Source organism: Vicugna pacos, chromosome 11, assembly GCF_048564905.1.
Source record: "Vicugna pacos chromosome 11, VicPac4, whole genome shotgun sequence".
Classification (NCBI taxonomy): domain Eukaryota; kingdom Metazoa; phylum Chordata; class Mammalia; order Artiodactyla; family Camelidae; genus Vicugna; species Vicugna pacos.
The window spans coordinates 23,001,938-23,024,215 of NC_132997.1; the positions used below are offsets into that span (position 1 = coordinate 23,001,938).

At 37.6% G+C, this 22,278-nt stretch overlaps 1 pseudogene; it reads right to left on the minus strand.

The window, feature by feature from the left end:
* LOC102526939 (cyclic AMP-dependent transcription factor ATF-5 pseudogene) overlaps positions 1-22,278 on the minus strand; it is an 82,080-nt pseudogene that overhangs the window by 2,350 nt on the left and 57,452 nt on the right.

Consider the following 22,278-nt stretch of genomic DNA (forward strand, 5'->3'; position numbering starts at 1 on the left):
GAATATAAAAATAAAAAGTGATAATATCTTAACAATTGGGGAACTGAGATGAACTGTATATACTTCTTTGTACAATACTTTCAACTTTACTGAAAGGTTTCAATTATTTCAACATAAAAAGGTAATGGAAAATGACACATAGATTTCTCTCCATCCATTGCTTCTACCAAAAGTGATCCAATGCATTCAGATTCTCAAGCTTTTAGCTTTATTTTCATATACAAGCCATGAACTTATAGAAGACAAGCCAGTCTTACCAGTTTACCCCAGGTTGCTGAGCAGAGAGTATAAAGCCAAGAGGATGGACTTAGTCATTGAACTCCTCCCAGAGTTACTTTTCTATCACAAATCAAATGGCTTCCTGAAGCTGGATCCAACTAAAATGATATGTTTTTCCATTGGGCTATTTATCTGTTCTTGCACAAACTGCCTAATTGTTTAACTTTGTAAGTATTGACTCTTGTATATTCTCTAATTCTATTGTCTCTATTCTCTTTACGGTAATTTGTCAAGATTGTCTTGGCCATTCTTGGTACTTAAACTTCTGTACGAATTTTAGAGTCAGCTTATTAATTTCCATTAAAAAATACCTGCTGGGATTTTTATTGCAACTGCATTGAAACTGTAGATCAATTTAAGAAGAACTGACATTTTTACAATACGGAATCTTTTTAATATGTGATTATAGGATGCTCTGCCACGTTAACTGAGATAGTCTTTTATTTCAATAATGTGCTGTAGTGTTCTCTGTAGAGGCTTCACGTGTCTTTTACAGATTTATCCCAAGCTATTTGTTGTATTCTGATGAGACTATGACTACTATTATTTAAAATTGTTATTTTGTAATTTTTTTGTTGCTACATATAGAAATACAATTGGTTTCTGTATGTTATGTATCAGACAACTTTAGTAAATTCACTCTTGGATTTTCTTTATAAACAATATCATCTGTGGGGTTGAGAGTTTTATTTATTTCTGGTTTTATATATTTTTTCTTTACTTGATTTATTACAGTGAGTAAGACCTTCATTATAAATTATAGAAGTGGTACTTGTCTCAGTCCTAATCTCAGGGGGAAGAATTCAGTATCTCATCATCAGATATGATGATTCCTTGAGATTGTTTTGTTGTTGCTGTTACTATAGTTCAGATTAAGGAAATTCACTTTTGTCCATATTTTAATAAGTATTTCTTAAAAAAATTTTTTTGAGTTATAGTCAGTTTACACTGTTGTGTCGATTTCCAGTGCAGAGCACAATTTTCAGTTATACATGAACATACATATATTCACTGTCACATTCTTTTTCACTGTGAGCTACCACAAGATCTTGTATATATTTCCCTGTGCTATACAGTATAATGTGGTATCTATTCTACATATGCCTGTCAGTATCTACAAATTTCAAACTACCAGTCTCTCCCTTCCCACCCCCCACCCACCGGTAACCACAAGTTTGTATTCTATGTCTATGAGTCTGTTTCTGCTTTGTATTTTATGTTCATTTGTCTTTTTCTTTCTTTTTTCTTCATCTTTTTTTTTTAGATTCCACATACAAGCGATCTCATATGGTATTTTTCTTACTTTTTCTGGCTTACTTTACTTAGAATGACATTCTCTAGGGACATCCATGTTGCTGCAAATGGCGTTATGTTGTTGTTTTTATGGCTGAATTATATTCCATTGTAGAAATATACCACATCTTCTTTATCCAGTCATCTGCTGATAGGTATTTAGTCTGTTTCCATGTCTCGGCTATTGTAAATAGTGCTGCTGTGAACTTTGGGGTACAGATGTCTTTTTGAAGTAGGGTTCCTTCTGGATATATGCCCAGGAGTGGGATTCCTGGGCCATATGGTAAGTCTATTCCTAGTCTTTTGAGGAATCTCCATACTGTTTTCCACAGTGGCTGCATTCCCACCAGCAGCGTAGGAAGTTAGGGTTAGGGCTTTTTTATTAATGAAAAGGTGCTAAATTTTATGAGATTCTTCCCCCACATTTGCTATAATTATGTAGTTTTCTGCTCTTCTTTCTTAATATGGTAAATTATATTGATTGACTTTGAATCTTAAATCCACCTTTTTACTCCTTGGACAAAGCTAACTGTATTAATATTTAAAATATGCCTTATTTGATATGCCAATATTTTGTTTGAGGCTTTATGTTTCTATATTTATCAGGTGCATTATTCCATAGTTTTCCTTTTTCTGGTAATATTCTTGTCAAGTCTATTATTAAGACTACGATAAGACTTTTTTAAGGTTAGCATGTGATCAACTTTGGTAGATGTTCCATGTGCACTAGAGGATAAAACTACTCTATGACTTTTGGATGCAGTGTTCTATGTGTAAATGTTTAAATGTATGGTTTAAATATTCTATAGCATTACTGATATTTTTGTTCTGTCAATTACTGAGAGAGTTTTTTAAATCTCCATTTATGATTTTAGATTTAATTTTAACTTTGAGAGCTGTCACTCAGTATATTTTTAGGCAAATTTAGAATTTTATATCTTCCTGTTAAATAAATCAATAAATGTATTCACTAAGGTTGCAGGATACAAAATCAATATATGGAAATCTGCTGCATTGCATTACTATAGGCTAATGACAAACTCAGATTGAGCAAAATTAAGAAAACAATCCCATTTACAATTTTATCAAAAAGAATAAAATACCTAGACTAAAATTAGCCAAGGAGGTAAAAGACACTTTAAACTTAAAACAATAAGACACTGATGAAAGAAACTGAAGAAGACACAAGTAAATGAAAATATATTTTGTGTCCATGGATTAGAAAATTATATTATTAAAATGTCCATAGTACTGAAAGCAACCTACATATTTGATGCAAACTTGATCAAAATCCCAATGGCAGTTTTCACAGAAATAGAACAAACAATTCTAAACTTGGTGTGGAGCTATGAAAGACCTCAAATAACCAAAGCAGTCTTGACAAAGAAGAACAAAGCTGAAGGATCATGAGACTTGATTTCAAATATACTATAAAGCTCTACTAATCAAAACAGTATGGAAAAGCAGCCTACGGAATGAGAGAAAATAATTGCAAATCATGTATCTGATAAGGCGTTATATCCAAAATATATGAAGACCTCCTACAACTCAGTAACAACAACAAGCCCCCCAAATAATCGAATTTAAAGTGGGCAGAGGATCTGAACAGATATTTTGCCGAAGAATATGTACAATTAAACAACATGTACGTGAAAATATCCTCAACACCACTAATCATCAGGGAAATGCAAATCATAACCACAGTGAGATGCCACTCACACCCGTCAGAGTGGCTTTTATCAAAAAGACAGGAACTGGTATTGGCAACGATGTGGAAAAAAGGGAACACTATGCGCTGTTGGTGGGGATGTACATTGATAAAACTACTATAAAAAACAGAATGGGGGTTCCTTAAAAATTAAAACTAAAATCACCATATGACCCAGCAATCCTACTTCTGGGTATATTTTCCAAAGAATTAAAATCAGGATCTGGATGAGGTATCTGCAGCCCATGCTCACAGCAGCAGAATTCAAAACAGCCCAGATGTGGAAACCTCCTAAATGCCCATCCACAGAGGAAGGAATAAAGAATGGGAGATATGTAGGTATGTGTAAATATACATGTAAATATGTGTATGTGTGCATATATATATATATACATAATGTGTATCTAATTGTGTATGTATGTGTATGTATGTATGTGTAACATATAAAGTGTATATGTGTATGTATATATATATATATATTTGTTATATTATATATATATAATTATGTGTGTGTGTGTATATATATATATATATATAAATACAATTAAGCCATGAAAAAGAATGAAATCTTGCCATTTGCAACAACATGAATGGACCTTAAGGAAATTATCCTAAGAAAAATTATTCAGATAGAGAAAAAAAATCATATGATCACACTTAAATGTATAATCTAAAATTTTAAAAAGAAGAAAAAACAAGCTTATAAATACAGAGTGGCGGTTGCCAAAAGCAGAGGGTAGGGGTGTGAGTGAAATGGCTTAAGGGAGTCAAAAGGTACAAACTTTCAAAACCTCCTACACTGTTGATGGGAATGCAGTTTGGTGCAACCACCGTGGAAAACAGTATGGAGATTCCTCAAAAGACTCAAAATAGACTTACCATACGACCCAGCAAGGCAAGGCAATTTAAGACAAGACAAGACAAAAGACAAAACATCAACTGTAATGGCAAAGATCAGTTCTGAGAAGTTGGACTTGCTTCCTTTGTTTGAGATTTCAATGCAAAATAATAAATCATTTCTGCCTGGTTGGAACAACTTACTTCAAAGTAAGAATTTTGTTACAAAGTTCTGCTTCTCCTAAAGGAAGTAGGAGGGCTGACAAATGAAATGGAGGTAGAAGCTGCCACTCGCACCTTCACCAAACACCCCCTCCCCATGGTAAGTGTAACAAAAGCAGCAAAGTTGAATATTAAATAGTAAAGAAGAGCAGGGGCAGGGGTGGTTGATACACACAGCCTCACTCGGGGAAAGTGCCTGGTTCAACACCAGCCAAGATGCAGCAGCATGCTCTTCTTGGTCCAAATGTCTTACGTCCATCCTTGCCATACAGTGCAGCTGTCACTCACACTACAGCTCATGAATCTTGACCTAACAGCTCTGACAACCGGTCCTCAAATGCTGATCCTGCTGATGGAGAACCTTCCTGTCTTCTGGTTACAATCCTACTCCACAGAGTTCCTGCTGAACTGCTGACAATAACATGATGACAGCATTCCCAAGGTCCAGGCTCCCACTGGACTCCCAGAGTAGTCTCCATTCCTGAAGCATCTTCAGCCACTGTCTATGTGCACTCATCCTGCAGGTCTCCAAAGATTCAGTTTTCCCCTAACCACTGAGGTCTCCTGGAGTACCTCCAAAATAAACCCACGACAAGACAGCACATCTGGGCCTAGGAAAGCACCTCCAACATATCCTCCAGAATAATGGTTCCTCCTGGGCTGAGAGCTCACTGAGGAAGTACACTTGGGACATCTGGCCCCACTGACAGGATTTCCAACTTTGTAATTTTTTGAGCCTTTACTACACTTAACTTCATGTTAATATACAAAGTAAAGCAAAGCAAAACACAGCACCCTTCATTAATTCAAATGTATTTTGCTTTGTGGGTGTGATAACATGAACCCTCACGTCTCTGACACTTATTGACATACCAGACTGTGAAACCAACGTTTAGTGGCACACACTGTGGGAAATGCCGGTCTGACAGCAAGACGGTGGTCAAGAGGTCGAAGACCTAGGTCTGGCTCTATGTCTGTGTGTGTGACTTAGGGCAACTTTTATATGCTGCAAATCTCTTGTCTATAAAGTGGGGAAAATAACACTTGTCCTAACTGCCTCATAGAGGAATTGTAATGGATACAACTGCTTCAAAAAGCATAGAGTTCACATGTGAGATTCTATGATGGTGCCCAGGGTAGAAGGGCACGCTACCTGAGAGCTGCAGGCTGCCCAAGCTTCCTAGCGAAGACCACAGCTGTCCCCGGTACCTTGGGAAGCCCAGGTGCTCTGTGAACCATGAAACATGCCCTCTTCTTCTCTGAAGGACAAAGGAGATGCAGGCTCTCCAAGCCAGGCTGGGCTACTCAGGACGAAGCAGGGCCTGCACGGGCCCCTCTCCCGACATCTCACAGCAACAGCCCACATCAGTATCTTCAAAAATACACACGGCAGAGTTTCCAAGGGAGAAGGGGCCCACTCAAATTTCATTTCCAGACCTCTTCCACCTCCTAAATGCTTCTGTGAGAGGAAGGCAGGCAAGCAATGTACAGGAGGAGGGAGAGAAGGGGAGGAGAAGGTAGGAGAGTGTGGTAGGTTGATTTGCTCAGAAAACAGCAGAATGAAGAAAATGACTATGATTCCTGAGACGCTGGTCAGGAAAACACTCCAGCCCTGGCCGTGACAGCACACACTTTGTCAACTGTGCTGGAAACAGAGACTGGAGGACAGGAACCTGCACTCGGGCTCTCCACATCAGCACATTGTGCAGCAGAACTAGTGCAGAACCAGACTGGGCAAAAATAGCATCGAGGACTGGACAGTTTATTTATATACCACATGTGACAATGAATGTCAATTATGACGGCCCTGAAACCTCTGGTTCATGCTATTTGTAGCTAAAATAGTGACCTTTATTACCAGTTATGTGAGATCTTTATGGTCAATTATTTCTTTTACAAGACAGTCTCAATGAATATAATGATGTCTCTTGATGGTGAAGGCACTGGGGGTTTTTATTTTTATTTTCTAGCTATATGTGTCTTGTTTGCTGCTGCTAAAAGAAACAGCGTGTACAACTTTTAAAATCAGAATGAAGCTGCTTCCTTGGCGGGGGGAGACCTATACTTACTCCTTTTTCATGCATTCATTCAAAACATTGATTTCCTCCCAAGTGTGTGTATAACACACACACACACACACAGACACACATATAAATACTTACATAATCAAATAAGATGAAGTCACAAACTATATCCTAAGATTTTTGTTTTTCCAGGAAACAATAGTTCTTTTTCTTAAGCAGGAAATGGAAAAAAACAATCATTTGATGGTAGTTTTACACAAAAGCAGTAGAACATAGTGGCTGAGGAACATGAGCCTGTTGTCAGACAAACCTGGATTCTAACCCACTGCTGGCACCTAGTGAACATGTGACCTTGGCTGCATCACAAACTCTCCATGCTTTAATCACCTCCTCTGCAAAATGAGGATAATCATCACTTCCAAGGTGTTTTATAAGGATTAAAATGAGATAAACACACAAAGCACCTATAAATATAAAATGTGAAGCCCACATCTAGCCTCTGACTCCAGGTAAGTCAAATGCCATATGACCTCATGTCCCCACCCAGCGCCAATTTGAAAAGAACCCAGTGGTGGTATGTTTTTTAGGCAAAACACATCCAGGGCACTGGGTCTTAATGTTTATCCAACCATTATTAGCAGTAGCAACAAGAGATGCTGTCACTTGAAGGTGAAACTCATCCAGGGCACAACCAAGCAAAGTAAGTTCATCCAGAAGCTCAAGGACCAGAGCAGGACTCAGCCGTCACCTACACACACACGCACGCACACACACACACACACACACACATAGGGTGCTTTAGTTAGGCAAGACAGGGGCCTTGCTGGGTTATTGCCTGGGCACCAACAGTTTGAAGTCCATCAGGAGAGGGTGTTGGGAAAAATAAGAAAAAGATACAAAATATAATCAAATGCTTGGGCACTTCCCTGGAGAAAGCAGAAAGGGAGCTGGGCTTTCCCAGGGTGTAGTAAGTGGCTGGAGTGGACTGAGCACCACTGAAAACCTTAGCCGGGTTTTGTGACCCCCCCTTCCTTTATCTTGGGTAAACCCAGAAGACATAATGTTTGAAGGCAAAAAGGTGAACAAATATAGAGTGCAACAGCCTTCACACTTGTTGCTGAAACACATTCCTTCACCTTTCAAAACAATCAAGAGAACTTGCGGAGGGCTGTCCTCGTATAATAGGACAAATTGTGTTTAAATTGGGAAGCCAGCTGCTCCTTGATCAGTCATCCTTTTATCATCAACAGAACTTTAATTAGCCCCCCTCTGCTTCCTATTTTATGCCACAGATCGTAACTTTCACTTGTCTGGAACCAAACTGCAATAACTACACCCATAGTAAATAAAACAATGAACTTTTCAGACAACATGCAACTAATTCTCATTAAGTTGACTCTGGGCTATTCAAAATAGTGCCTAATTCACATCAACTATTTTCCCATAAATGACAATGTTCTATAGTAAAATTTCAACAGAAACTGTCTCCCACCCACATCTTCTTGCATGTTTTCCAGTAAGAAGGTTTTCAAGCTGTCTGGCTTCCATTTCCTGATTTTACTCATAAGTATGGGACCATGTCAGGTCACATGGTAACAATGGACAAATTTCAAAAACATGTTGACTTAAAAGAAAAGTTGCTGAATTATACCCATTGACAGCATTTATATAAATGTAAAGGGGATGTGACTATGTAGGATTTATGGGCCCACACAGTAAGCCAAGCAGGGGGCAGGCTCCTCTAAGAAAAGGGGCCCCCAACACCCCACCGCTGGATCAGTGACTCTGGGGAGGCAGGAAGGTTTCCAGCAAGATGGGGGATATTTGTTAAAACCATGTGGAGGCACGTGCTCACTAATTATATTCGCCTCTGTGATTTTCTAGATGTTGGGGCTATTTCATCAAGTTGTTAAGAGAAAACCAAATGGAGGGTGACAGCAGCCAACAGGGAAGGAGAGTAGGCACCCTATGCTTTCTGACCCCACCCAGGCACATGCCCACCTGAGAGCTGGGATAGCAGGGCACATGCCACCCCCAAACTCATCCTTTGAGAAAGGCTGATAACCATACATGTTCCTCAAGGGCAGGGGCCCTGCTCCCTCATCTTGAATCTCCCTATGCTAAGGACCTGAAATGTGAATATTATTTGAGTCGATCAACATCTGTCAGAAGAGGATTTCTTGTGCTGCTATTTTCTAGCCCAATAACCAAGCACGTTGGGTCAAGTTCCCTTTCCTGAAGGAATCTGAAAAGATGAGTGGGTTACCGCTCCAGACTAATGACCAGCCTGTTGAAAACTAAAGCCCTAAAGCCCCTGGCACAGAGGTTGGGATCCAGAAGGTAAGGAGTGGGGCCCAGACTCCCTGTATTAGGTCATAACAGTGAGAGTCACCAGGCTTGGAAACACCGGGACTAGCTCCACACCCAACATTTCTTTCTGTTCTCAGATTCTAAGAAAATCACTCACCTGTGTTATTACATACAGATTCTGGTTCAATAAGAGGGCAAAGTCCCAGAATATTCTTAACAAGTACCTCATCTGACAGGCAAGTTTGAGAAACTCTGTGTTAGGGTGCTTTGGGGTCATTAACACCAAATAATAAAAGGCTACTTATTGGTATGATTTTATTTAATAAGTAGCTAAGAAAGGATGTTTATAAATATAAGGTTATGGATAAGAGCCAGTTTGTTCTAAGATCAAACTTTAAATCACCACTGTTTTTCAGAAAGAAAAGCAGAAGCATCATTAGTGAATGAGGACGTGTCAACCTCATCTTTCAATTTCCTGGAAATTTCCACCCCTGCTTTCCTATTTAATATGTAGTATTTCTTTGGACACACACACAACCAACTTCACAATGCAGGCTTTACAAGATCACTGCCCCAGATACCAAAAAGCCAGCCAGGGACTCAGTGGGGGGAGCCCTGCTGCAGCCTGACTGCACCCACTTCCATGGCTCCTGCTTTGGCAGAGAAAGGGTAATCATGTCTTGTCAAACACTGATGTCACCTCAAATTCCTTTACATTTCTGACAAGCCTTCTGACACAGGGTGGAGATGGACTTCACATTTGCTTGAGGAAATTAACAGTGCAAGGTACTTTCATGGGATCCAAGGCTCTGCACACAGCGGAGCTGACAGGAGGTCAAGTGAGCCTGACTCAGGTTAACGCAGAAGGAAAGGAGCATGAAATCCCATCCGGCAATTCCCATGGGCTGAAGGCAAAATCTGTATGACAGAGGTGCCTAGGTAAGTGCGAAACTATCCTGGCTGGTCTGTCACATCAAGGTTCACACCACATCAAACATCTTTTGGAGGTGTTTAGTGCACACGTTTAATAAGTTCCATGTTTGAGATGAGGCCAATCCAAAAAGGGGCTCCTTTCAGGGTGTGCCCAAGTGATCTGTGAACCCTCCTCCCCATCCCACAGCCAAGGGCCAGTCCTCCACATATGTTGCATCTGCTTTTCCCCTAAACCCAAGGCTGCTGTGATGTGAAGTTCTTTAAAGAATAAAAGTGGGAAAGCCCTCAGGCTAAAAACTCGATTACAATCCATAAAGTAGTGAAATCAATCAATGAGGCCAGCTTTTTTTTTTTATTAATGAAATAGGAAACTTGTCTATTTTGTAAAACTGTCGCACCTTGTGTGTGCACATGTACACGGAGTCATACTGGAAAATGGGTTTCTTACTAAGTATCAGGCTGGGGGAAAAATGAGAAAGCCACAAAAACAGAAAGAAAAGTAGTACTTCCCAGAGGACACGCTTCCCTCTCTAGGAAAGTCCTAGTGATGAATCCTGAGACAACGGAGCACGGCTCCACCCCCAGGGTCTCCGGAGATCTCCCAGCCTGTCGGGGAGCCCCCACTCTGCAGGCAACAGAGGGGCCTTCTTCCCTGCTCCTCGCAAGGCGGAATGACTCACCGTCCAGACAGGGAAGACTACGGGCTGGGAAAGCGTGGTGTAGTAGCGTGTTTTTTGACCAAGTAACTTCTGGGCGAGTTACTTTCTTATCAAGAGAACAAACATGGTATGCCAAGCCTTCGCAGAAAATCACAGTATGATTTTAAAGAAATATTACTCAAGTCTCCATCTTTCCTTCGTGTGGGTGCAGAGTCAGCACAAGGAAACTCTGGCTCAGGCAAGTGAGAAAAAATGAATTTAAATTATGTTTACAAGTCAAGGAAAGGAGAAAAGAAGACATGCTGAACAAATCCTCTACTGGAAACATTGCTAAAGTGTTTTGGAACTGAAGATTATGCCACCACTTAAGATATTTTTGTTTACTCTTTTGCCCAGCAGATTACAAAACTGCATCTAGGATTTTGAAAGAGCAGATTGCCTCAAGAGCAAATGACAATATTTGTACCAGGAGTGTTGGCAGCCAGCGGCACAGCTGGGTTTCTGCACAGCAATCTTCAAATTGGGGCTCCAAGAATAACCTCACCTACTGCACCAATGCTAAAGTGCTGAATCCAAAGTCAGAAGAGCTCATTAGTCCATATTTTTTCACCACCTCCTTCCCAAATGCACGTGTACCTGCCTGACCTCCTCTGCCTGCAGAAGGCTCAGAATGAAGAAGAAAAAGAGAGTGAGAGCAGGCCAGAGTGACAAGGTCCCCAGGCATCAACAGGAGTGAATGGTCCATTATCCACAGGATGCAGGAACACAAAAAAGATGGAAAACTCCAGATGAGCCAGTTACTTACATGAATGGTTTTAATCTGCCCCTGCAAATACAAATTGAAAAATATTTATCCAAATTTCATCTCCTCTCCAAGGCTGGGTACCTTCATAAAATAACATTTTTATTAAAAGAAAGACTCGAGAATGGAGGGAGGAACTTGTACTAACCATAATAATTACTAGAATGGTCCCAAAGGCAGTCCTTCTGCACCTATAGCACAACTCACTAGACAAAAACCAAATCTCTTTTAAGTGCTTAAAGAAAACAGCCACCTTTAAATAAAGGAGCCAGCACTTCCTTGTCTGTACTCACTGACTGCCAATGACGATGCGCTGGTCTTCCCCGTGCCTCTGCAATTTCTACCAAATGGTCTGGAAAGGCAAATTAAACAGAAGTCTTTGCTTAAGGAGACATTAATTATGAAACCCATCCAACTAAAGTGCTGTAGCTGGCATTCATGGCATCCTTTCCCTGTCTTTGAAAATAGCCAGGGCTTTGGCAGTGGAAATGGGTCTCTTTTTTTTTTTAATTTTTTACTGAATTATAATAATTTTACAACGTTGTGTCAAATTCCAGTGTAGAGCACAATTTTTCAGTTATACATGAACATACATATATTCATTACCACATTTTTCTTTTGCTGTGAGCTACCACAAAATCTTGTGTATATTTCCCTGTGCTGTACAGTGAAATCTTGTTTATCTATGCTGCATACGCCTGTCAGTATCTACAGATTTTGAACTCCCAGTCTCTGTCTTTTCTACGTAGGCTGACCTCCAAGCAAATCATAGGGTCTTCCACGCCAAAGAGAACAACAAATGGACAAACTTTTTTAGATTAGGACATTGCTTTTCAAACTACATAATGCAGAGTACAGAATACTGTATCATGTTCCATATCTCCACATCTCCCACAGTGCAGAAGGTCCAGAGTCTCACAAACTAAATTCAATTAATAAAAGGCCAGGGGTTCAGGTAAACAGAAGCCTACATTTACATAAATGTTAATTTAATCCTAGAGAAACCAAAAGTGGAGGATTAAGGGAGAGCTAAAACTCCCACCCTTCCTCTCCAAACCATCAGTGTGCTCCTAAGACAGGCTCTGCTTATGACTCCCTGAACTATACTTCTCAGGAAGGTCAGGTGTGCCTGGAGAAAGGACCTCTACCTTCATTACCACGCCTTGACTCAGCTGAATCTGGGTAAGCCAAGTGACGTCAGGAGTAAAACAAAGCTCTCTGCCTTCCTTTTCATTTTTCACTGAGTTAGCTAAAATCCCAGTGAAAAATGAGCATGTTAAACCCTCCACAATCCTCACTAGCAGAAGCAAACAATGGTCACAGAATCCCAAAATCCAGGGGGTAAAATACTTTTAAGCTTTGGAATACATTTTCATCCTTATATTTGACTGAATGTACAAGATTTGGGGGGAAATTTACTCCAAGCCAGAAAGTCACACCAAGACCCTACTCAAAAACAGCTCGGATGCTCCCTGGTGGTCTAGTGGTTAGGATTTGGTGCTCTCAAAAACAGCTGGGAGGCAGTACGATTATTCCCATTAGTCATCAAATCTCCTCAACCCCCACTGGTAGAAGGCACCAGCCTAATAAGAGCAGCCTTCAGCCAAACCCTCTCTGGAGAACTCAGAATGAGCAAAGGAGCCTTCCTCAGTAAAACCCAGGGCAGGTCCCTCATAGTCAACGAGACAGTGGTTTGGAAATCCTGCTGATGCAAACAGCCCATGAGTCAGTCAGGGGAGATCATCAAGAAATGACTGCAAGAGTATCTGGCACTAAAAGGAGCCTCAGACACTCCCATCCATTCTCATACAGTTCCAGACAAATCTCATTAACTCTACACAAGAGACTGGCATGAAATTTACATTTTCTTCCCAGTCAAGGCCTTTCTCACCAACAATGACGTGGAATTTTTTTTAAAAAGTTACATAAGCACGGTTAGTATTATTTTTAGAAACAACTATCATTTCCATTTTAATTTACTTAAAATTCAAAACTTTCTGATAATAGAAAGTATTTCACTATCACTTAAACCAGAAGTTGCTGTAAAAGAAAATACTGTATTTCAGAGTCAAACTCAAGGGTCTGTGTTGTAAAATATTTGGTCTTTGTTACTCTCTCAGCGTTCAATTTGTAAAAAGAAACATGTTCCAGTCTGGTTAATTAACAAGTAACATAAGTCACATAATAACACTGTTGCCTCCTAAATAAATCAGAATGATTAACAGAATCCTTTGAGTTTATTCTGTTTCAGAACACATTTCAACCCCACCAAGGTGACTCTAACTTGAAGTTGAGAAAGAAGAAACCTGCTTCTGTGTGTCAGCAACAGAAGTTTGCAGGGCAGCCACTGTTCCCAGGCAAGGGGCCCGGCTGTATAAAGCAATGTGTATTGTAAGATTTAAAACAAACACAAAACTCAAGAATAGTTGAAGTGGAGTGGTGGTGTAAAAAGAGGTATCCTAACATTAGCAACTGTGTTTGGTTTTAATCATGTGGTTAACTCTTTAACACAATATAAACAATTTTTAATGGCGTTTAACATCCTAATAAATACAACAGGTGATGGAGAAAATTCAAGGAACAAGTTTATCATCATGTTATTTAAGAGCAAATGCCTGGAAAGAATCTAAATGTTCAACAATATGGGAGATAAAATATTAATAAAGGTATATTTATTCAATTATGCAGCAAATAAAAATTATAGGCTCAAAAAGTCTGTTAGAGCACTAAAAATTAATATGTGTAAAAATGTTCAAATAAATAACTCTTAAAAGTAAAATATATTTTTAAAATAGCATACAGAGAGTTTGGTGAGGGAGAAGCATTGCTTCTCTACAATCTGAGCTCTTTTCTAGTTTTAGTAACTGAGAGTACTGAGTACATGCCAACTTTGTATCCTGCCTTTTAATGGTGACTCACCTTCCCCCTCAAGCCCACTCTACCTGAATCTATTCCCTACTTTACCTTAACTAAGCACGGCAATAATCCTGTCATATGTGGCTAACACAAGGAATTCTGCAACTTTTGAGGCAAATCCTGCAGTCTTCAGTTTTGTGGGCAGGAGAAAAACCAATGCTTATATAGTTTAGATGTTGGAAATATATGAAAGTTGGGAATATATAAATATTTTTTTAAATGACAAGACCACTTATCTTCTACTGGCCTATTAATCTTTAGGACAAGATTTAAAGAAGCCAGAAGAAAGTAGAACTAAAATCAACCAAAAGCAACATAGTCCTCTTAATGTGGGGAGTTGCACTGAGCATAAGGGTAGCCACAGCCATGATCCCAGGGTAAGAGACATTGCTCCAGAGAATGGCAGCTGCCTAGGAATCTTCCTTCTGAGTCTTGATCTCTTGCAGTGGTTAATCAGACATCCTGAGATACTCTGGAATAACTGAATGCTCACTGAAAATGGCTTTTGAAAATCCCTTGAATCTTTATCCCTGAAACCTACAAAGAGTAAGAATTCAGATTCCTACTAGCCTCAATGTACTTACATTAAAAACAAACAAACAAACAAACAAGGGAAGAGGATTAGGCAAAATGCAATAAAAATTGTTACCGAGAAAAAAAATCTAAATACTGATGGACCAGTTTGGGAGTATCAGGCAAGGAACAGAATTACGCTGAGCAATACCTCAGAAGAGTCTGCTAATTATAAACCAAGAGGTTAAATGATTTGTCCAAAGCCACATGGCAACGGTGACTAAAAACTTCCTGAAAGTAATTTTCCTTTTATAATGGAATGAAGGAACCCATCAGTATATTTTCTAGGTCAAGGTGCTTGTTGTGTACAGTTTCACAGAGCCTTCACATTTTTTCTTTAATTTTATTCATGTCTTTTTCATTCAGCAGCTTAGCTGAAGAAGCATCTTGCTCCAGTTCTAAATGTCAGATCATTAGATCTAGGCTAGCTCTATCATGATCCATGTTCAAAAGGCACCTACTCAGTAAGTACATGAAGGCAGCTGCACAAAGGGACATATTCTTCAATGGACAAAAAAAAAGTCAGCAATTATTGGTAATTTCAGGAGATATGATCATTTTGAAATTTGTTCATATTTTAGAAACCTTGAAAATGTTTTACTCAGTAAAACCTCCCTCTTTAAATATTCTAGGGAAATGTGAATTTGATAAACGCATAAATAGAGGACCGTTGCTTAAAATTTTCCTTTCTTCAGAACTTCCCTACATAAATGCTTTAGCTTTGGGGCATTTATGTGGAATTACATGTTTTGGGGGCCATTCTGTGCTAAATGAGTTTACAAAATATTTTTTCAGCTATATATAATCCTATGTTAAAATACCCTTCACTCTGTGTTCTTTATGATAGAGTAACATCAAATTTCAGTTTTAAATCAATAACTAAATAAAATAGTAAAAATGTAAAATCTACATCAGAAACAGCTATTTTTTATGTAAAATAAACACAGCTGAGTTTGTGTCAATATATAAAACTAGGACAGCTCAAATCAGCATATTCAGACTCATTTCTTTACAATAAACCTATCAGGTCTGGCTGAAGCAAGTAATTTTTAGAAAACCATTAATATAATGTCCTCTCAAAATCTTTCAGATCAGGTAGAGTTAGGACCCTCTGCTTATAATAAAATCTACACGTATTGAAGGTGATGTAGGTAAGCATTAATATAACAAAAAGGTCTGTGTTGCGATATTCTAACATATGGGATATTCTGTACTCAACACTTCAATGCAGAGAAACAGAATTAACTATCAAAAGATTTAAGCTTTGAATCCTCAACATTCGACTAGGTAACTAAATTTACAGAGCAAAATATTTTGGGAAATTAAAATGCAGTAGGCCTTGGGAGATTTCCTTGAACAAAAATATAATAAAGCCACATCAAAATACCAATACTGACCATGATTAGTAATGATTTTTTTCTCATTTCAAAAATGTTAAACCCAACTTTTATATGTATGCTTTACTTTTAAGAGAATGTGTCAAAATCATAATGAAAATGAGGAATTGATTTTTTTCATAATGGGCTATATCCTATATTCAACATCCAGACAGATGTTAAAAAAATTTTTTAGTATCTTTTTATTTTTTTTCTATGTTATTAATACCAAAAGCTAGTAAAACATTTTTTCCAGTATTTTTTCATTAGAGAAAATCAATACTTACAGAGTTAAATTTCCAGTATGGAATGTTAGCTATGATAACTAAATAGTATTTTAATAGTATAAACTGACCAGTTAAGGGAAAAAAGGTCATGAGAACAAAACCTTACAAAATTTATTAAGAAAAAACTTCTGGAATTAAGCTCTAAATATTTAGCAAATAAGACTAACTCAACCCATAATTAGGAAACACTTCTAGATGAATGATTTTTTTTTAAATATCCAAATAAAGAAGGATTTTAAAATAATGCTTCTCAATCCCAGGAACTCCAATACCTGATGATGCTGTGACTCATCCAAGGTTTTAAAGAACACAGCTAGCATTCCATGTGCTCTTGAATACATTAGAAAACTGGGCATGGCACATTTAGTAGACAAGCTCATAACACTAGAAGAAAAGAGACTAGGTTAGGGGACTGAAAATACCTAGTGCATTAGTTTTTTGTTTGCATAGTACCAAAACAAGCAAAAGGACACGCGGTGGGGTGGGAGTGGGTGGTATCAAAGCATTGCCCATACAGATCACAATAAAAGAAAAAAAATGGGAAAACCAAAGTATTAAAAATTTATTGATGCATAGTATGTGATTAGGCACATTATATTTAAAAAAAATAAACAAAACATGATCACCTTCAGTGTATTCCTTACATTATTACTACCATTAAATTAAAAGCAAAAATAATCTTAGCTACCTTTCATAATGCTTCTGATTCATAAAGATTATAAATAATATCTAATTGGACATATTCCAAATGTCTAGATAATTCAATCAAATCAAGATATTAAATCTATTATATTATGTAAAAGATGATTCAAATCAAATCAAATACTACAATTAAATTTATCATTTGTACATGTAAAATTTGGAGTAAGAAAGAGCTGAAAAGATTCTTTACGTAACACTTCTTTTAAGCATCTGGAAGCTGAATCCTATTCCATCCTTTTAAAAGGCTGTATCATCCAACTTCCCTTCATCCATGTAGAATCAGGTCCCTTAAAAAAAATCAATCACATTTTAACTTATCACTGGCTATAACTTACACTTATGACAACAAAATCACAAATGTTTGGCTCTGCCCAGTTAGAATTTTTTACTGAGAAAGAGCATGCATACAATTACCAAATACAAAAATAAGATCTTACCTAAGGCAACATGTGTTTAGAGGCTGAGGGCTCTTTAAGACACTTAACAAGTACTCAATGTCATCAGTGAACTCTTGATTTTTACTTAATTCACCACATCACTGAAGTGCTTCACATCCTGAACAACAGTATATAACTGCCAAGAAAACATAAGTCCACTTCTTTTGTAATTTAGATCTATGGGCTTCCTGGGCTCTATTTAAAAGTGCACAGTGTATTAGATGGCAACCAAAAGAAATGTTGTAAAACATTGGTAGTAGTAGGTAAGTTCATGGTTCAAAACTGAGGACCAGGGTTCTAATATGTGTTCAAGACATTAAAAGGCTCGATAACACACAAAATTCTATCCATATGCAGTAAAGCTGTACATGGCTGCTTACTTCCTTGTCTCCTTTTCCGCATTTCAGTGCAGCAACCATATCTTGGTAGGGCTGAGTAGGTACTGTCACAATGTTTATCACTTTGGATGGTGGTGCAGGAGCCTTAAAAATTCCATTATCTTTTTGATTTGGTTCCTTCGAAGATTGCCTCATCTATTAACAAAGGTATTAAATTAGTTGTTCTAAATAAATGTATAAAAATAGCAATATCTCATCTAATTGGCAAATTTAGCTTAAGAATAATAACCCCCACTCCCCCTGCCAAAGGTAGGAGGAGGTCGCTGAAAGGTCATTAGGGATACTTTAAAAATTCCATGTACTACAAGGTAAGCCTCATGCATGTTTCATTCACAAAAGAACCACTCAGGAATTCCTTCTGGTCTTTTTAAACTTATACTTCATACAACTTGTTCTTTGTCCCCAGGACCACTAGGAGGAATAAACAACCACAATTACACACATAAATAGCACTTAGAAGCAGCTCAGGATGGACAGGGAAACTACAACAGATGGACAAAAGAATTTTTAAATAGAGGCAGGAAAACAGCCTTCATATGCACAGTGATGGTCCTATACTAGTAACAGGAGTTTAATATATCAACTTAAGAAGACAAGGAACTGTACATTGTATTTTAGAATGATTTCTACCCCTATTTTTTTGTTAAAAAGAACTCATTCTTTGACAGCTCCAGATGGCAGAGGTGTTACCATTAATGAGAAGTATTAATGTATGATCTTATCAGTCATTCTGAAGAAAATAATTTGATAAGAATCTTTTAAAATGTGTTTTGAATTGAAAGGTATTACTGGAATGCAGGGGAAAGTTCTACTTTGAAAAGTAAAATAATCACTCAAGGCCACTTTAAGTTCAATGTAATTTATAATATAGCTCTTAACGTCAACATGAAATACACAATACTGCATTTCCATAAAGTGTGGGTCAGGAGTAAATAAAGTCATTTAATATTTTTAAGGTTTTCATTTATAACATAGTAATACTAGAATTTCTGTTACTCTGTCCACAATCTTTACTTTTCTAATGAATCGAACTAAAGCCACTAAATTTTTGAGAGGAAGTCAAAAATAAACTGTTAGAAAAGCCAGAGGCTCTCAAATTATGTGTGAAGAGAGCAACTGATTAATTTATAATTCATTACACAAACATGAAAGTGTAAAGTACAGCTCACTACTGTGATACTCTGAGGTTTTATTCCCGGTGGCCCAGGTAGTTCTGAGTCTGGATGGTTCCAATGTCTGGCATTATATACAGCATTTGCAGGAGACTGGAGAAATGAGAAGATCAACTGTTTACACCTTACTTTGCTTCCATATGAAATTACCTCATTTTAAAAACTAAAAATCATTAAGAATAGTTGAAATACAGAAATATGTATCCTAGACAGAGCACAGACAGTACCTGGCCCTGCACCAGACATGGAGTCACTGGGCTTTTCTCCCACAAAATCAACATGAGCACTTGGGTAAAGGGTCCCAGGTCCCAGCCTGTCTCCTAATGGCTTTATGTTCTCAGAATGTAGAAATGGTACAAACAAAACAGGGGGAAGGGGGAGGAGAGAACTGATACATGATAAAGTTTTAACTTTTCAGAAGTCACAGCTACATCTATATTATATTTATCTTAGGATACTGTAGCTTTTTTTTTTTTGAGGTATACTTGGCACACAACATTAGGTTAGTTTCAAATGTGCACCATAATGATTCCATACTTGTACATACTGTGAAATAATCACCACAACAAGTCAGTTGAAGAGTCCAAGCTGGTACTGTTGCCACATAACAGGCCAATAATAGAGAGAGGAGTTGTTGGGACAAGGAATAGTGACTTTATCCAGAAAGCCAGCAGATGGAGATAATAGCAGACTGGTGTCCCAAAAAATCTTCTTACCGAAGTTTGAATTCAGGTTTCTTTTATACTGAAAGGGGAGGGGTTGTGGTTGGTTGGGGCAAACCTCCTGGTGCCTGAATCCTTTGCTCGTTGCTGTAGATCTGATCACAATATTCCTATACATCTCCACAAGACAAATGTTATTCTCTCTTTTGCAGTTTTTTTTCTTTACATGAGAGGGAAGTTGTTCTTTAAAGGTCAGAGCCTTCAGAATAGACTCTCCTGTATATTTCAGGCTAGAGGCAACATTCTTTCAGTGATTACTTTGTAGCAAAAGCAATAGAACACAAAGGTTAAAACCAAAGGAACAGATCAATATTGAGTCAGGTTTGTTCTTTCCTATTTCAAATCTAGATGACACCTATCACCATACTTACATAAACAATGTTTTTCTCTGATGAGAATTCTGAAGGTCAACTCTCAGCAAGTTTCAAATATGCAATCTATTATTATTAAGCATGGTCACCATGCTGCTTCTTACATTTCCATGCATCATATATATTAAAACTGGAAGTTAGCACTCCTCTTCACCTTCATCCATTTCACCACACCCATCTCCTGCCTCTGGAACCACCAATCTGTCCTCTGTATCTATAAGCTTGGATCTTTTCTTAAATTCCTCATATAAGTGAGATCCCCTAGTATTTGCCTTTCTATAAGTTTTTTTTTTGTTTAGCATAATGCTCTCGAGGTCCTTCCTGTTGTCACATGGCAAGACTTCATCCTTTTATTTAGCTGAATAATATTCCATTGCACACCTATATCACCATTTCTTTATCCACTTATCTGTCATTGTACACTTGGACAGTTTCTCTATCTTAGCTGTTGTAAATAATGCTGCAGTGAGCATAGGGGTGCATCTATCTTTTCAAGTTAGTGCTTTCCTTATATGCAGACTGGGATATTGCATGGTACACCAGCAATTGACACACTGTAACTGACTGTCATTCAGTTTAAAAAAATGTTAATGTTTTCCTTTTCTTTGGATAAACCCCAGAAGTGGATAGCTGCTTTGTATGGTAGTACTGTTTTTAATTTTTTGAGAAAACTTCATTCTGTATTCCATAGTGACTGCATCAATTTACATTCCCATCAATAGTGCACAAGGCTTTCTTAATCTCAACATCCTCTCCAATATTTGTTTATTTTTTATATATCTAATAGCCATTGTATTTGGTGTGAGGTTATGTCTCATTGCGGTTTTCATTAGCATTTCCCTGATGATTAGTGATATGGAGCTTCTTTTCACGTACCTATTGGCTACAGATATATCTTAATAATTTTTTTTATAACACAGGGAACTAGATTCAAGATCTTGTAGTAGCTCATGGTGAAAAAGAATATGAAAATGAATATATATATATATATATATATATATATATATATATATATATATACACACAAGTATGACTGATAAATTCTGTACACCAGAAATTGACACAACATTGTAAACTGACTATAACTTAATAAAAAATTATTTAGCCACTCTGCCCATTTTTCATCATAGCACTTGTTTATTTTTTGTTTCCTATTGACTTGTATGATTTCCCATATATTTTGGATATTATCTGCATGTCAGTTATGATTTTCAAGCATTTTCTCCCATTTGGAGTGAGCTTTATTTATTTATTTATTTATTTGATGATTTCCTTGACTGTGCATAAGATTTTGAGTTTTATGTAGTCCCATTTGTTTATTTTTGCTTTTGTTTCCTTTGCTCTGAAGGCAGATCCAAAAAAAAATTACCAATGCTGAGGTCAAGAAGCTGACTGCCTTTGTCTTTCCCTAGGAGCTTTATACTTTCAGATATTATATTAAAAGCTTTAATCCATTTTCAGTAATTTTTGTGGATGGTGTAAGATGGTGGCCCTGTTTCCATTTTTTTTTTTTTTTGCTTGTGGCTGTCTTGTTTTCCCATCAGCATTTACTGAAGAGATTGCCCTTTCCCTATTGTATATTCTTAGCCATTATTTTGTAAATTGACTTGGGTAACTGATAATACATGCATAGGTTTATTCCTGAGCTCTGTATTCAGTTCCATTCATCTGTGGGTTTGTGTTTATGCCAATGCCATACTGTTTTGATCACTATAGCTTTGTAATATAGCTTGACATGAGGGAATGTGATGCCTCCAGCTTTGTTCTTCTTTCTGAAGATTGCTTTGGCTATTGGGTGTCCTTTGTGGTTCCATACAAGTTTTAGGATGGTTTGTTCTATTTTTGTGAAGAATGCCATTGGATTTTATTAAAGATGGCATTAATTCTATAGGTTGCTTTGGGTATATGGGCATTTTTAAAATATTAACTCTTCCAATCCATGTAGATGGAGTATCTTCCCATTTATTCCAATTATTTTCAATTTCTCTCATTGATGACTTACAAGTATTATGGATATTGTTCATCTGAACTCAAGTGTGGATCAGTTGAGATGAAACAAATGACTACTTGGATATTTTAATTCAATGATTCCCTGTGTCCTTGAGAACCAGCTTTCCCAGTGAGGAAGAAAGGAGATAAAGCTGTAAGAAAAGAGATTCAGTAAAAATCTTAGAGTTCACCAATTGAATTGATTGTACGTCCATCAACTACTGAGTATTTTACCACATAGATAATACCTGACTTTTCCCACTGAAAA